The sequence below is a fragment of the Coffea arabica genome, chromosome 2e (genome assembly GCF_036785885.1).
Source record: "Coffea arabica cultivar ET-39 chromosome 2e, Coffea Arabica ET-39 HiFi, whole genome shotgun sequence".
Taxonomy (NCBI): Eukaryota; Viridiplantae; Streptophyta; class Magnoliopsida; order Gentianales; family Rubiaceae; genus Coffea; species Coffea arabica.
The window spans coordinates 32,426,887-32,444,605 of NC_092313.1; the positions used below are offsets into that span (position 1 = coordinate 32,426,887).

General features: G+C 37.6%; 1 long non-coding RNA gene and 1 other non-coding gene across 2 annotated transcripts; one reads left to right on the top strand and one right to left on the bottom strand.

The window, feature by feature from the left end:
• The first annotated feature begins 12,346 nt into the window (after window positions 1–12,346).
• LOC113733514 (small nucleolar RNA R71) lies at window positions 12,347–12,453 on the top strand. The gene has a single exon (XR_003459027.1). It is a non-coding gene; the product is annotated as a small nucleolar RNA R71 (small nucleolar RNA).
• Window positions 12,454–13,947: 1,494 nt separating this feature from the next.
• Window positions 13,948–17,133, bottom strand: LOC140037266 (uncharacterized). The gene is made up of 2 exons (XR_011841185.1): window positions 15,914–17,133; window positions 13,948–14,381 (listed from the first exon to the last, which is right to left on the bottom strand). It is a non-coding gene; the product is annotated as an uncharacterized lncRNA (long non-coding RNA).
• Window positions 17,134–17,719: the final 586 nt, after the last annotated feature.

Consider the following 17,719-nt stretch of genomic DNA (forward strand, 5'->3'; position numbering starts at 1 on the left):
TCTTACAAGTGGTCAGGAATTAATGTCAAATCCAGCATATTCATTAATTAATTCCATCATCAAGAAAAGTAGAAAACCCCATGGCATGAACTCACGATTCATACTTGTATCTCAATTGCATTCATCATTGTTTAAAACAAAGAACTAATAAGGACAATAAAATGCAAAACAAACACCTAAAAGCATAGCTAACTCTTCTCCACACCTAAATCTTACATTGTCCCCAATGCACGCAGTAAAGATTAAGGAAATGAAATAAAAGGGCAACGATACTTCTCTGAACACGAAAGAGGGTACCAATGAACTAAGGCTCGGGAGGAAAGGGTGAACGGAAACCCATGTGGTGGAAATAGTGAGCGAAGTTCTGGGCCATGCAGGACACCTGGCGCTCGATCCGCTCCAATCGAGAATCCATTTGATGTAATTGGAAATGGAGATCCGCTGAATGCCTCTCTTCAGAAGATGACGGTGGTGGTGCAGAAGAGAAAGACCCTGGGGCATCAGTAGAAGGACTGCCAGTCTCAGCAGTTTTGGAAGCTTTGCACTTTGGTGGAAGCTGGATCGGCCCTGGAGGAGCGAACTGGAAGACACCATGGACCTGTTGAACTAAACTCATTTTCTCCAAACAAACCAAATCAAGAGATTCCATAATACAAACCAAATACAGATTATGATTATTCAAATCCAAAACCCCAAGATTAACGGTCAATTAAATGATATAAGAACCTAGAATTAATGGCTTATTTTTCTTCCTCAAAATAGTTCGGAGGTGAGAAGAAACCAACACCCCAAGTTAATTTTAACCTCAACAACCATATACCAAATAAAAAAGAACTCGGGTTTGGTCAAAGTACCCGAACAGTCTTTCCTACTCGAAAAGCTATAAGCCATGAAACGGTGCAGATAACGGAAACGAAATTCTTTAGATAAGAGGTTTTAGACTGGTTGGGATCATAGAATTGGGTGTCAAGTGACAGATCCTTCCAGTAGCCAGTGTTATGGGAGAAAAAGGGTTCAGAGTATTCACAGGCACTCTCCATGTGAGAACCCTGAAAATGGATATATAAACTAGTGCATACTTCATTTGCATTTCTTTTATTCCTTGATAATTTTTAGTATTACTTTTAATTGTTCGCAATTAAGTACGTAATAATAGGTTTACAAAAAATATATATATATAATTTTCCTAAGTTATGAAATTTCTTGGTTTTATTTGATTAAATTAATATCTTTAGGGTTAGATTAATTTTTGCCTTAACATAAAAAACTTAGAATACTTAAATTCCTTTATGCTAAATTAATGATACTCGAGTCGATAGACCTACTATTCCTAAATAAATTATTTAAATTCCTATGTTTAATTCCAATTAGTTGCTAATGTTAAATGTTAATAAGAATTTCCGCATTAAGATGAAAACCAATGAATTATAGATAGATATAGTACTAATATACTAAATATACTTAAGGCGTGAAAATTTCGATAAATATATCCTTATCTCCCTTTGTTTTCACAGTAAGTGCGTAAAAATAATTTTTATATGCAAATTGGCACCCTTGGATTAAATTATTATTTCACTTGATTTTATATTACTAAATCGATAAATTTAGAGTTAGACTAATTCTAATTCCTGAGAAATAATAATTGGAAATTCTAATAACTAATTTAATCGCTAAATAATATAAGAATTACTAGGAACCTTAATATTCAAGTTTAATTGATAATTATTCGATAAAAATGGTTTAGGTATATTAGGATATAATTAGGCGTTTAAATTACGCTTGGGGATAATTTTTAGAAGTAAGTTAGAATTGAGAAATTAAGTTGAGGTTAGGGAGCAAAGTGAAAAGACCAAAATACCCTTACCTTTCCATGCAAACCAAACAAGACGTCTGACCGCAAGTTCAATTACCGCAACTATCACCAATTCTATACGCAAATCGATTCTAATACACGAAACCTCTGCTCCTAAAATCGCGGCACCTTATACCATTACCTCCATTTCACATCTTAAACCACGACACCACAATACTCTTAATATCACTCAATCCTTTCTCATATCACTTACCGCAAACCATTTCCTTCCTTCTTAATACCAGATACCGTCTCTTCACCAATTCCATCTCCTCTGCACAACTCCACCGCAACCACTGCACTTCCTCTCTACAACCACCCCTCACCTCTTCCTCTGCCTAGACCGAGAGTATACGAGAGAGAGAGAGGGTTACCTGGTGAGCTGCATCCGAGAGCAAGGGAGGAGGGAACGTGAGCTGCAAAAATTTTCTGGATTCTGCCGTGAACTGGAGTAAAACCAGGGAGAAATTTTCAGTGAAACTTCACCATTCTGCGCCCCCATCTCCACCAACTCCAACCAACCGAACTCAAATCCACCAGCTGCAACCAATTCTCAGCCGCAACTCAGGAACCAAGACAACCGACCTGCACTTGAAGCCGAGAGCAAGGAGAGAAAATTCTGGAAATTTCGTGTGTGAGATTAGCTGGTATCTGAGGTAATTTCTGGACTTATTAGGTGGATTATTAGTAGAGGAAGCTATATCAGGGCTTGCATGTATGGATTGTGCAGTCGGATGATGAAATCAAACCATTAGAAAAATTTCTGTTTTGATAAAATGTTGCTGCCGAGAAACTGAAGTGATAATGAAACTCCATTTTTTTTCCGTGACCATCTGAACACCTAAGTGTCATTAGCTGAGTGAAAACTTGAAGTTTAAGACCATGCATGTTGATTTGTGCATTCGGATGAGGTGGTTAAAGCAGAGAAAAATTTCTGTTGTGGTTAAAAATTTCTGCCGAGGAGCTGGCTTGGGATTGTAGTTTTATTTCTGACTTCCTGCGATAATCTGAGCTCAATTAAGTGTTTAACCAACTAATAACAATAAGGTTACGTCATCTAAGAACTTGCATGTGGGGGTTAGGCATACGGATGAGATTTTTAAGAAAAGAATTTCTGTTATGTGCTAGTATGGAAACTGCCGAGAGCTTAGCTTGATTTTTGCAGCCTGATTTGGTTTAATGTTGTAGTTTGAGCTTATAACCATAATTAGATAGTTAATAACAAGTTAATTAGGCTCTGCATGCAGCTAATTAGTTAGTTTAAACCAGAAAAATAAAATCAAAGTGCAAATCTGCCCGTGCATGTTCATCCGAGCCAAGCAGGAAAATTTTTAGAAAATTTTGATGTTAATGGTTGTTGTTTGAACTCGATTTCTGAACTGGAAATGTTTATTTTCTAGCTAAGTAATTGCATGAGGGAGTTGAGAGTTTAAAAGCATGTTTTAACCCAGAAAATAAAATGAAAACAGAACGTCTCTTCATGCATGTTCATCCGTGGCTGATGGACAAATTTCTGGATTTTTCTGGATGATTTAGTTGCTGAATGAATCTGGTTTTGAAGTGGAAATTTTTACTAGCTAGCTAAGTGTTAAATGCTGAATTTGAGTACCTAACACCATGTTTAAACCAAAGGAAAATTTGATCTAAAGTATATTAGTTGCTGGAATTTCTTATGTGATAGTCAAAGGTTGAGATGGAATCTTAGCTTGATTTTTAAATTTTTCCTTGAAACATGATGGATGGTTGAATAAAAAAAAAAAACATTTTGGTGTTAAAAGGGAAAAAGGAGTTTTTCACAAGTGGAAAAAGAAATTTCAGATTTTCGGATGTCCCTGACCAGTCTCAATAAAAGGTTTATATCTTGGTGTAGGAAAATCCGTTTAAGGCGCCGTCAGTGGCATTTGAAACTAGAATCATACGCCTTTGTCCTGTAGAAATTTCATATTTTTCCTCCATGTGTACTGCTGTCTGTGAATCCTCAAAGTAGACTATTTTGTATGAATGTCCTGTTTCTTTGTGAAACTGAATTTGGATTTGGATTGAGTTTTTAGCTTACTTGTGGTTTAAATTCTTGACTGAATTGTGGTTGGAAGTGATTGATGTTGTCAAAGGCTAATGATTGATGAAGCCCTTGGCCATTTGAATGATTTTATAAGTATTACTGGGTGATGAAATTTAACTGCTGGAATTCCTTGGAGGCTTTACCTTCATTGTTGAGTTATTCAAGATATGATATGAACTTGCTAAGAGCCAAGTGCTAATGATTGATGAAGCCTTGGTCATTTATTTTATTCTTGATTTGATATGAACCTATTGAAACCTAGGGCTAATGATTGATGAAACCCTAGTGAGATTTTCATTGGAAATGTTGGTTTGTTATATTGATGGATCTAAATTATTACGTGTTTACAAATCGGAATCGTAGGAAATCCGTTTTGGTCCTGTGAACTTGAGAAAAGCTCTAAAACAATCTATTTACATATATCTTCACTCTAGTAGAGTGCGATAAAAATCTAGCACTGTATGTTAACGTTAGAAACGTCATGTAGGGATTTTCTCAACCTTGCCAACTCGATATTTCTTCCTTTAAGATTAAACTAGCCTTATTACCTTTGGAAAATGATTTTCCTAGTTTCTAAAACTCTAGCCTTGTTTTACTCCTTTTCTTTTCTCTAAAAAAAATTGTCCTTGGCTAGTTAACTATAGGAAAAGTTCCAAAATACGAGTTTTAATAATTTTAGTTAAAAGCATAGAAACTTGCTCGACAAGAAACCTTATTTTAAATAAAACAGTTTTTAGTGATAATTTTTGCAAGAACCATAGCTTTAAAAAAATGTTCAAAGTATCTTCCTAACTTTGACGTTAAGAGGATTGTCGACTTATTTCAAGAAAATAATACTAGTTACCCTTTTATAAGGAAAAGTATCTCAAGGAAAACTATAAGAAACATTTCTTATACTTTTGTCAAGTTTCAACTTAAGGAGATTCTTGATTTTTCTAAGTGAAAGTAAACTAGTAGTATATTAGGTATATCTCGATGTGTATAAGCTTAAAAACTGAATAGAAACTTATAGTTTCAAAATTTGGTTTTTAGGATATTGCGAGGACGCGGAATTCGATTCCCAACTTGATATATGAACTCCACTCTTGGTGAGTGTCCCTGCTTGTTCTATGCTTACCTGGTTAAAGTGCTTTCTTGACTCGATATGTGATAAGTTGCAAAACTGGTTTTTGATCCATCGAAGTGAGCTGTGTGTACTTTATCGCACTAGCCGTTCGAGTGGTGACTTGTGCAAAACTTTTTTTTTCTCCTGAATCCTTGATTCTAAATGTAGTTGCGTCGTTGGGTGAATCCCTCGACTTCTGAATCCAACTACCATGAATCTAAATGTAGTTACGTCGTTGGGTGAATCTCTCGACGCATGAATCTAACTACAATAATGTCGTTGGGTGAATCTCTCGACCAATCATCTACGGGTATATCTCGAGTATACTGCGTCCTTAGTCGGCGAGCGGGCCCAGGACAGGGGTATGAACGGTGACGGGTTAGGATTAAAATGAGTGGATCTACATGGACTATAAGTAGTGAGAGTTGACGGAGGGTCAACTACGATGAATGGTAACCAAGCGAGGAAAATGGCTCCTGAGAGCCCCTGTATCCTACCTTGTGCTGTTATACGCTTTCCTAACTGTTCAATTTGGTTCAGTTATTACTCGCTGTTTGATTTACGTGACTGCATGTTTTGGGGCACCACTGAGCTTTAGTTCACCCCACGTTTATTGTTTTCCTTAGCAGGTTCTGGAAACTGAAAGCTTGGATGCTTACTTATGTTTTCTCTTTTGGAGTTTATTTGAATACTATGACTTATTCTGTGGGCTGTAATGTGTTATTTGGGATAATGTACTTTCATTTTTTTTTGGATTGCCACTTGAAACTGGAAAATGTGTAAACCCTAATTCGATTGCTTGGCTTGTAAGTTTGTATTATGGATGTATGTATTTATCTATCCGGATGAGTGCGACTTTATACCTTGGTATGTAGCGCATGGAACGTTTAAGAGCCTCGATTGACTATTTATATCACTGCTATCTCTGAAGTTAATGTGGTTTTAGTGATGATATTATTCGGGAAAATTTGTTTTGTAATAGACTAGGTTTTTATTCGAAAGGATTTGGGTTAGAATGCTTGCGTGAATCCTGACGAGAGTTGGGCAGGCGGCCCGCCAACCCTTTGGTTCGCCTTAGGGGGAAGTGGGGTCGCCACACTCCATATATTCAAAAGATTGAGAATAAGATATATCAATAAAATCAAAAGCCAAATTGAATTCAGTAATGAACTGCCTGAATTCCTTACCCATCAAACGAAAATGAACTATATCAGGAGTCATAACAGAAAATTCATCAGGTATATTGAACTCGAAAGTGGCATAAAATTTCCATGTTAAATCAGTAAAAGCAGACAAAACAATGGAAGCATAATTGGTCCAACCAATGGCAACTATCCTCCTAGTGACCTCATCCCTAATGTTCACAATGTCGAGTGTGGAACCATGGATGAATTTACAAGGAATAATTTTCCTTGTACAAACAGCGACATACTGTTCCTTATCAGCTGCCTTAGTGAAGGTCAAATATCCCCTAAAGTGGGCCGGGGAAGAGAGGTGAACCTCCCTATTCCTCCCAAGGTGGGACCGGGGACCACTCGAAATAGTTGCTTGGGAAGGTCCACTTAAAGGGATAGTGGGCTGCGGGGTAGGAGTGGATGGTCGGTTCTTCTTTTTATCCTTTGTCTTAGCAATTGACACCAGTAAAACAGGGAGAGAACAAGGCACAAACACTAAAAATAAGTCAACTGGCAAGACAATTAAATAGGGAGTCCTCAATCACAATTCCAACTATCCGAGTGGAGCTCAGGGCAGTCAAATCTGCGGGGTATAAGCACAAACGTGCTAAATTGCAACCAACAACCAGGGAATCCAAGCAATTAAAAAGAAAGAAAAACACAGCAAAACCCCTAAATGTCACCCAAATATCTGTCATCAGCTACCAATTAAACGTCTGTCCTCAACTAAAGGAAAAAGGAATGAGGGGGCTTGAATGCAGTGCAAGTGGCTGCAGCGCACGGGTAGGCGACGAAAGGACAGGCGGCGCGCTAGGGCTGCGTGAGGACGGTGTGTAAGAGCGACACTGTGGTGCTCGAGAGCGACACGATGACTAGCAATTGCGATTGAGTGGTGAGTGGCGGTCGACGAAATGCGACGTGATGCGATGCCAGACGTGCGACGGTGGCGGGGCAACGATCCGGCAGCGGTTGGCGGCGTTGCGGACGGTGGGCAAAGCAGCAGTGGGAAAGGGAGAAAAAGAGAAGAAAGAAAGAGAATAGGGTAACTGTGATTTTTTTTTAGTTGAACCACTGTTTTAGGCGTTGGCACGCTTAACTGCCTTTGAGTCTTCTGACCAACCCTCCGAAATTAACTTCCTTACGCGTGACTTCCTTACGTGGGCACGCCTAACTATTAGAGAGTTTTCTGACTAATTTTCGAAAATTAAGTTCCTTAAGCGTGACCACTTGACGTGGGCACGCCTCAAGTGGTCACGCTTAACTAGTGGGTAGTCTTCTGTCTCTCCAATTAAAAATTTCGTCACAAAAGCAACAAATCACTGAACGCAACTAACAGTTAACAAAAACTCCAGAAACATAAGAAAACTAAAACAAAGGGCCTTGGGTTACCTCCCAAGCAGCGCTTTCTTTAACGTCTTTGACTAGACTTGATCAGAACTTTAAGTAGGATAAATTGGATCCTTGAGTTGCTTGAACTCGACTTCCTCAACGAAAAATCCTTCATAGTAAGGTTTGAGACGATGGCCATTCACCACGAACTTTTTTTTATTTTCAAACTCTGGATCTCCACTGCACTAAAATAAAAAATATTAGTGACTACAAATGGACCAATCCACGGAGAACGCAACTTACCTGGAAAAAGTTTAAGTCTCGAACGATAAAGAAGAACTTTTTGCCCAATCACAAGCATTTTTCTCGATACTTATTGATCATGAAAAAACTCGTTTTTCTCCTTATAAATGAGTGCATTCTCATAAGCTTCATTTCTCAATTCTTCCAACTCCTGCAATTGAAGCTTCCTATGCACTCCGGCTTCCTCGAGATCCATATTACAGTGTTTAATCATCTAGAATACCCTATGCTCAAATTTCATTGGGAGGTGGCATGACTTTTCAAATACTAATCTATAGGGTGATATCCCAATTGGCGTCTTGTATGCGGTTCGATACGTCAATAGTGCATTTTTCAGTCTTGAAATCCAATCCTTCCTATCCGGACGAACCATCTTTTCCAAAATCGACTTAATCTCTCTATTTGACACTTCAGCTTGACCATTCGTTTGCGAATGGTAAGACATGAATACCTTGTGGAGCACACCATATTTACCGAATAAACCAGCAATTGTCTTGTTGCAAAAGTGTGTTCCCCTGTAGCTCACCATAGCTCTTGGCATTCCAAAGCGAACAAAGATGTTAGACCTAATAAACTCTGTAACCACTTTAGAATCATTAGTTCGGATGGCTTTCGCCTCCACCCATTTGGGCACATAGTCAACTGCAAACAAGATATATAAGAAACCATCGGATGACGGAAAATAACTTATAAAATCTATACCCTAAACATCAAAAATTTTAACAAAAAACAGAGGAGTTTGAGGCATTTGGTCTCTACGCAAAATATTCTCTGCCCTTTGGTATCTATCACAAGACTTACAAAGTAAATATACATCTTTAAAAAGGGTAGGCTAGTAGAAGCCACTTTCTAACACTTTACGAGTTGTTTTCTTAGGTTCAAAGTGTCCTCCATATGCAAAAGAATGACAAAAGGTGAGTATAGAATGAAATTCATGCGCACTTACACACCATCTTAACACTTGATCTGAGCACTCCCTCCAAAGGTAGGGATCATCCCAAATGTAATACTTAGCATCACTCTTCAATTTGTCTCTCTTAGCCTTTGGCCAACCTGCAGGTACTTGATTGGTCACTAAAATATTCACAATATCAGCAAACCAAGAAATAGAAGAATTAACAGAAAGTAATTGTTCTTCGAAAAAAATCTCCCTCGGCGAGGATCCTCCTTAGCCGAGCACAAATAGCTCAAGTGATCAGCACTAGATTTTCCACCCCCTTCTTATCTCGAATCTCCAAGTCGAATTCTTGAAGGAGCAAAATCCATCTAATTAACCTTGATTTTACGTCCTTCTTGGTGAACAAATACCGCAATACTGCATGATCAGAAAAAATTATTACTTTCGCACCCAATAAATAAGACATAAACTTTTCTAAGGCAAAAACAACATTCAATAATTCTTTTTCAGTGGTAGAGTAATTAAGCTAAGCCCCAATTAAAGCTTTTGATGCATAGTAGATCGCATGTACTGCCTTATCAACCCTTTGCCCCAGTACAGGCCCCACTGCATACTTACTTGCGTCGCTCATTATCTCGAATGAGAGGTTCCAATCTGGGGGTTGAATAACGGGTGGTGATGTCAAGAGCTCCTTCAATTTGTCAAACACCATTTTACACTCATCGTTGAAGTCAAAGGTCACTTGCTTCTGCAATAACTTGAACAATGGCACTCCAACTTTTGAAAAGTCTTTGATGAACCTCTGATAAAATCCTGCATGATCCAAAAAGGAACGTACTTCCCGTACACTCACGGGATAAGGTAAAGCAGAAATAAGATCTATCTTTGCTTTATCTACCTCTATACTCTTAGCAGACACCACATGCCCTAGAACTATACCGTGCTCTATCATGTAGAGACACTTTTTTCAATTGAGCACTAAGTCAGTTTCTATGCACATTTTCAAAATCAAACTTAAACTATCAAGATATTCATCAAAACTATCACCGTAGACACTAAAATCATCTATGTACACGTCAATAATCTTTTTTACATATTCAGAGAAAATACTTACAATATATCTTTGGAAGGTTGTTGGGGCATTACAAAGCCCGAAAGGCATTCTTTGGTAAGCATAAGTATCAAATGGACAGGTGAAAGTGGTCTTTTTCTAGTCCTCCAGTGCTATAACAATTTGAAAATATCCTGAAAAGCCATCTAAAAAACAATAATAAAATCGATCAGCCAACATTTCAATCATTTGGTCAATAAAGGGAAGGGAAAAGTTGGTTTTTTTTCGTTACGGAATTCAACTTTCGATAATCAATGCATTGGCGCCATCCCGTAGGCTTCCTAATTGGGACCATTTCGCCATTTTAATTTTTCTCTACTGTCACCCCTGCCTTTTTCGGAACTACCTGAACGGACTTACCCAAGACTATTTGAGATAGCAAAAATAATGCCTACATCTAGGAGTTTAAGAATCTCCTTTTTAACCACTTCCATCATTAATGGGTTTCGCTGAGTCTGTCTCACTGATTTTGCATCCTTTTCTAGTCTAATCCTGTGCGTGCATAAGGAGGGGCTGATTCTTTTGATGTCTGCAATGGTCCATCCAATCGCCTCCTTATGATCTCAAAGAAGTTGAACCAGTTTGTCCTCCTGAAAGGTGACAAGTGTGTAGAGATAATGACTAGCAGTTTCTCCTTGTTCCCTAAGAACACATACTTCAAGTGGCTTGGGAGGTGTTTGACATCCAACTCTGGTGCCTGTACAACAGAAGACAACAACTTTTGATGAGTTTCTGGTGTAAAAAATAAGGCAAGCTCATACCTTAGAGAAATAGATGAAAGTGAACGTAATGTTTCAACCATATGTCGTAGTTTATCACTCAGTTCTACATCAGGAGGTGCTCCTAACTCAAGATGTTTAGTCAAAACTATCTCTAGTTCATTCTTACCATCAAACTCAAAAACTTCCTGCACAAGTGGGTCAATGACACTCCCAACCAAAACTGAGTTAGATTTTTCAGGGTATCTCATGACATCAAAAATATTGAAATACACAATCTCTCCATCTAACTCCATTGACCACGTACCTTTATTTGCATCAATTTTAGTCCCAGCAGTACTCAAGTCTACCTAATAGGATAGGTGACGGATTCACAGACTTTTTATCTCCCATATCCAGGACATAGAAATCAGTTGGAAACACTAGTTCATTTACCTGCACTAAGACATCTTCAACTAGCTCATCCGGATAAGCATAAGTACAGTCCGCTAATTGAATTATGATGCTAGTTTCTTTAAATGGCCCAAGATTCAAGGAAGCATAAATAATTTTAGGCATTACATTTATAAATGCTCCCAAATCTAGCATTGCTTTCTTAACTGTAGTATTTCCTATCTTACATGGGATCATGAACATACTTGGATCCCCACACTTGGGTGGAAACTTCCTTTGGAGTACAACTAATACGTTCTCTCCCATCACCCCTTAGTCTCCTCTTATTGGTGCACAAATCTTTTAGAAATCTTGCATATCTTGGTACTTGTTTGATTGCGTCCAACAGAGGAATGTTTATCTCCACTTTTCTGAATATCTCCAGAATCTCTTTCTCCTTCTCTGGTTTCCTTGGCTTCTTCAACCTGCTAGTAAAAGGTGGAGTGTTAGACTTATGCTTCATGAGAGAGTCAGAGATTACCTTGGCATCTGAATTTCCCCCTCCTTTTTCCTCAAATTCCTTTTTTATTTGCTTTTCACTCTTATCTTTAAGGACTACTAGTCGGGGCCCTCAACTTCTTTACCACTTCTCATGGTCATGGCACTCACGTTCTTTGGGTTTGCTTTGGGTTGAGATGGCAACTTCCAAAAAACGTGAGACTCTAGACGGTTGATTGCAATTGCCATGTGGTTTACCTGATTTTTCAAATTCTTCATGCCAGACCTTGTCTCTTGTTGAAATTGAGCAGTGCTTTGCTGAAATTGGGTGGTAATTGTGGCCAAGTTCTTGACCAAATCTTCCAAGGAGCTTTCTCTATTAGAGGATGAGGGATAGACCTTTGGCTGATTTTGAGGCTGGAACCCTGGCAGCCTATTCTGACCAAAATTTTGCTGGCGGTTCCCTCCGTAGTTGAAGTTCGGATGATCCTTCCAACCCGGGTTGTAAGTGTTGGAGTATGGATCATATTGCCTCCTTGGCGCGGGCACGTTGCCAGCCATGTTGATTTGTTTAGGACTCTCATCTTAAAGCGTTAGGCACATATCAGTAGTATGTCCTGTGTTGGTACAGATCCCACAAACCCTAACTTGTTATATATTTCCTACAGCCAATTGTCAAACAATTGAAGTTAGCTCCGACAACTGCTACTGAATAGATGAACTTTCCACTTCATCCACTTGACGAGTGGGGACATTATCTCTGGGGCCAAATTGTTGTGAGCTGTGCTCCATTTCCTCAATCAACTCCCATGCTTCTCCAGGGGTTTTATTCACCAGTGTTCCACCATTTGCGGCATCAATGATGTTCCTGTCAGACAAAATAAGACTTTCGTAAAAATATTGAATTAACAACTAGTCACTTATCTGATGCTGGGGGCATCTGGTGCATAATTTGTTGAACCGCTCCCAGTACGCATATAAGGTCTCTCTTGGTTGTTGCTTGATGCCACATATCTCTTTTCTCAAACTAGCAACTCGGGAGGCAGGAAAGTACTTCTCCAAAAATTTCTTCTTCAGTTGCACCCAGGTGGTAATACTACCTGCCGGCAGGTAGTAAAACCAATCCTTGGCTGATTCCATGAGAGAAAAAGGAAATGCTGTTAGTTTAATCTGCTCTTCAGTTACCCCGGGAGGTTTCGTACTTGAGCACACTACTTCAAATTCTTGTAGATACTTATGGAGCTCTTCACCTGAAAGACCATAAAAAGAAGGTAAGAGGTGAATTAATCCAGATTTTAACTCAAAAAAGGTATTTTCATTCAGATTAAGGAAGGTAATGCAAAGTGGTTGCTGAGTTAAGTCGGGAGCAACCAACTCTCTTAGTGTCCTGTTATTTGCCATCATATACTCTTCTTGTTCTGAATCGTTTGCAATAGATGACTGTCCTTCTTTGCGTTTCTTGGTCTCTTGTCTTTGCCTACGTGTTGTCTTTTTAACTTCAAGGTCTTATATTAATTCATCTGTACAGGAAGAACGAGGCATACACCATAAAAATAAAAATGAAATGAAATGAAATTAACTCAAAAGTGAAGGAAAAAAAATCAGGCACCAATCCCCGACAACGGAGACAAAAATTGACAGGTGTCGATGCCTATATAATAATAATAATCCTAAGTACCAACAAAAGCAGTTTCTTGTCAATTCTAGTACTGGAGCAGGGACTCTAGATGTGCAATAGGTTACTAGATTCATCCTGGTTCCAAAGAGTTTGCTAAATCCGATATATCAGAATTTATTCACAAGAAATCTTTAATTTGTATATAGGGCAAGTAGGGTCGTATCCTCAGGGACCGGGGAAAAGTTCGTTCCTTTTCAAGTCAAGGTGAAACGGGGGGTTTGAGAATTAAACGCTAATGAATTGTTAGCTAAATTAATCAACTGCGAAAAATAATTAATAGAGAGAAATAATTGAGAAAACTCTAGCCAAGGTTACACTTCAGAGATGGTTCAAGTAACTGATCATTGATGCAATTATAATCCCAACATTCATTAATAAGTAGGTTTTTAACTGCGGATAGGATCTGACAGTCAGTTTCTCCTTACTGTTTCGATAGTCAATGTACGATCATTGACTATTTTCCTAATATAGGAATAACCCTAGGGACGACCATAGGATTTGATTCCCTAATTGCATTAGAAACTAGAGAAACCCTACTCTAATCAATAAACACGCTATAAGGATTTATTTAAATTAGATTATACGTTTTTCCGACACAAATCCAATTATGTCAGTTGTTATCGGGATGAGAGTAATTAAACAATTACAGATTCAACTACCCTCAATTAACAAATAGACTACGTGAATAATTAAATATTGCGCAACTATTCAATCATACACAATAGTCATAACCACTAAAGGCAGAAAACATACAAATACCAATGAATGAAGGAAGAAATTAAAATAATTTAAATCTCACAGTTATTGTTGAACCAAATCTTCAGTTGTCCCCTTGACTAGAATGATGAAATTAGTTCTTCATTAATGGAGAACAAGCCATGCAAAAATCTGTTTGAAACTTTCAAAGGCCAAAAGGAAAAGTAAAGACAAGAGTACTATGCTATCCCTCGTCTCTAGCAAAAAGATGATCATTTGATGTCTGCCGAATTTCCCCTCTTTTTGACTTCTAAATGGATTGGCCTCCTCATACCAATCAACTTCCTAAAAAGGTTCATATTACAAATCAATTTCCTCAACCTTTCCTTTTTCTTGAGAATGACGCCACGGAATAAGGAAAGTCGTGGCAACTAACAAATTAGGAAGTTGATTCGGATTGGGAGACTGTCAAATTTCAATCCCGACTTTCTGGTTTTGAGCAGTGAGTTTAGGCGTGCCCACGTGCAACCATTAGATATTTTTCACTAGAAAATCTTCATTTAAGCACTTTTCATTCCCGCTCCTAAAATAAGTACAAAATACTAAATATGAGTAGAATCTATCAAATAAGATAATATTTGGCAAAAATAAAAGGAAAATTATGAACACTTATACCAACTAATTGCACCCTATCGCATAACCAGAAATTTAAGACCCCAAGAGCTCAACTTAAAGGACTCAAAACTAATAGAAAAACACTACAATATATTTTGGAAAAATATGGAAAAGAATGGGATTTGACTGACAAGAATTGGGGCTAAAACAGTTTGGAAGCTAGGTAAACTAAGGGGCTGTTTTAACACATAACACTTGAATGATTTGAAAACGGAATTTCGCACATAAATAGAGCCTAAATACACTGAAAAACACAAAAAAAAAAAAAAAAACCCAGAGTTTACTGGAATTAATGACTCAAACAGAAAATAAAACTGGAAAAAGATTGGAAACAAGAACAAGGAGATGCAATCCTACCTAACAAGAATTTATGTTGCACGGCTAGAATTTAATAACTTGGGCTGGAATTTGGAAATTAAGGCTAGAAATATTTCGTTTCCCACCTAGACAAGGAGTTGGTTTGCCCAGTTGATTGATTTCCCAAAGAGTTTTGGGCAAGGTAGCCACTTTGGAAACAAATGATAAGGAATCCAATTCGAATTAGGAAACAATGAGCTGCTGGATTCCTTTTCTTTTATGCAGCTGTGTACTCCACTATAATTGGCAACCAAAATCTGGAAATTTTTAGGATGTTTTCAACTGAATTTCATTGATGTAAATTTTTTTATTTTAAACAGCAACAAGAAACTAGCGACGATACAAGGAAAATTTTGGCGACTAGGGTGCCGTCAAGTAACCCAATTAAGGTTTGACTTTCTTTGATGAATTTTCATTCAAGAACCCAAGAAACCCAGCAAGATATTCTAGATTTTCCAAAAAAAATTTATTTTAATCAAGAATTCCAAGCACAGTCAAGAATGTTCAAGAGTTTCTTCAAGAATTACATGGATAGCTATGAATTTCCAGGTTTTCTTTCAAGAACTTTTTATGAACCAGTTTATGGCTCCAAGAACTTTATTATTGCTGTTTTATCAATCAAGAAATCCAAGAACTTGATTCAAGAATTCAAGAAACAATGCAAATCAGATTCGGACAGCCTACACAATTCAAAAATGCGACAACAAAACTCCAAGAAACACTAAAGACACTTCGGATGCACGACCAGTCTTTTTTTCTTTCTTTGGACTCAAAACACAAATGAAACAATGAACAAGAGAAAGATTGACAACTAAAACAAAACAAGTTTATGAGTGAACAGTGATTTCGGGATGAACAGTTGTACTACAGTAGTGATGAACAGTGGCACTATAGTATCCCCTTGTAAACAGTATTTCTTTTTCTTTTTCTTTTTTTTAAGAAAACACAAACAACACCAGATTCTTGACACAAAGAAGCGACTAACATAGAAGGAATAAAACCCTAACGATGGCTAACAAGAACAAGGAAACATGACCCTAATTTTGACATAAACAAAATGAAAACAAGAGATATATGTGATACCTCTTCAACTAGCTCTGATACCAATTGATACGAACTCTAAACGAGACCAGGATCTAGAAGATTGATTGGCAACACGTTGGAAAGATGGAGTTGAGAATGACACGAGAAACCGCTTTAGTATTGAACCAACAGTAGAAAAACGCCACGATTGAGTGCGTTTCTCAATCGATAAGTCTTCGATCACTTTAGGACAGCACTAAGATTCTCAAGTTTAGCTTTTGCAAGCTATAGAAGAGGGCAACCTCAAATAGCAAGTTTGCTGAAAATTTCTCGAATCTATCTCCTCCTGAATGAAAGAAAATACAACTATAAATAACTCTACGAATACTTAAGATAGGCTGGACTAAGACTTGACCCAATTAACTACTCTATTATGGACTTAATAAACCCTACCAAATTAAACAATCGGACTCGCTAATTATGGTCTAACCATGTAATTCGGATCCAACTCAACATGAGACCTTGGACTGACTTTATTGCTACTAATTTAACTAAAATATCCAGTAGCATACTATTAACAACTTGACATTAAAATTTGGCCCACTTTAGCTGCAATGGACAACCCATACGAGATCCACCTCGCATCACTTGCGGAGTTCAAATGAACCAGGAGAAGCCAAGAGCTGCAGGATTAGGGGTCCTCAAATTTCATTTGTTCGAATATAAAAGTTCTTGTATTTGTAACTTCTGTAAGTCACTAAACTCCGTCATGAAAATTTTGAAGTATTCTAGGACGAAGCAGCATGAATTTTGTAAGAATTTGTTAGTGAGCTAGACAAAGCTTTCCTATTGTGTGAGCTAAATATGTAGAAAAACAAAGATGATTTTTAGAAATTGTGAAACTATTAGTATGAAAGTGGAGGACATCAACAAAAGGCCGGAGTGATGATTATGACAGTGCACCAATTGTAGCTAACGAATGCTCCAGCAACGACTGCGCAAATGGCTGGGATCTTCTTTTCTCCATCAGCCAAGCCATAATGGTAGCAAATGTGATAAAATTGCATATTCATGCTATTTTTACTTGGGCCAGAAAGCATTTGCAGATTTCCCTCTTCAACTTTCTCAATTACAATGTAAACTCAAAGGTGGGGGAAAGAGGGTGGGGAGAGAGAGGTGGAAGGAGAAGGATAAGAGGAGGTGTGCGGCTGGTGATTTAGGTTGGTAGTGGAGGGAGGAGATAATTCAATGTTTCCAAAATGCCCTTGCTTAATTGTTAAATTACAAGCCAAATTTCTTTTAGATGGTGGAGCCATTAGAGAAGGTCTTAATTGGATCCAAAAATTAAGTTCATGTATTAAATTAGTCAGGAATAAAAGTTAGAAGCTAAATCGACTCTAGAAAAAAGTTTAGGGATGAAATTGATCATTTTCTCAAAATTTTTGAGTTAATTCTTTTCCATTAACAGGTCCAAATTTTATAGAATTAAAGTAGGAGTTTTTTTTTTGAACAGACTTAAGTAGGCTGTAGTTTTATGATCCTTGGTACAAGAGTGTAAAACGAAATAATTGAACTTATTAAATTTTGGTATCTTTTTATTTAATGCAAAAGATATAACTTTGGCCTTCAACAAAATGTTGAGTGTTGACTAACTATCTAGATAATGGATTTGTGGTTTGTCTTTGCTCGTGAAGCCTAGAACTTTGATTTGTATCACTCAATGAAGGAAAGGTATAAGAATAAAACATAATTGATCAATCACAAAAGGTTCAACCGAAGCCTTTGAATAATCACAACAAACTATTTGACAAATTGAATATAAGCCAAATAGGAATGGAATCGCGGGGAAGGAACAAGAAAGATATG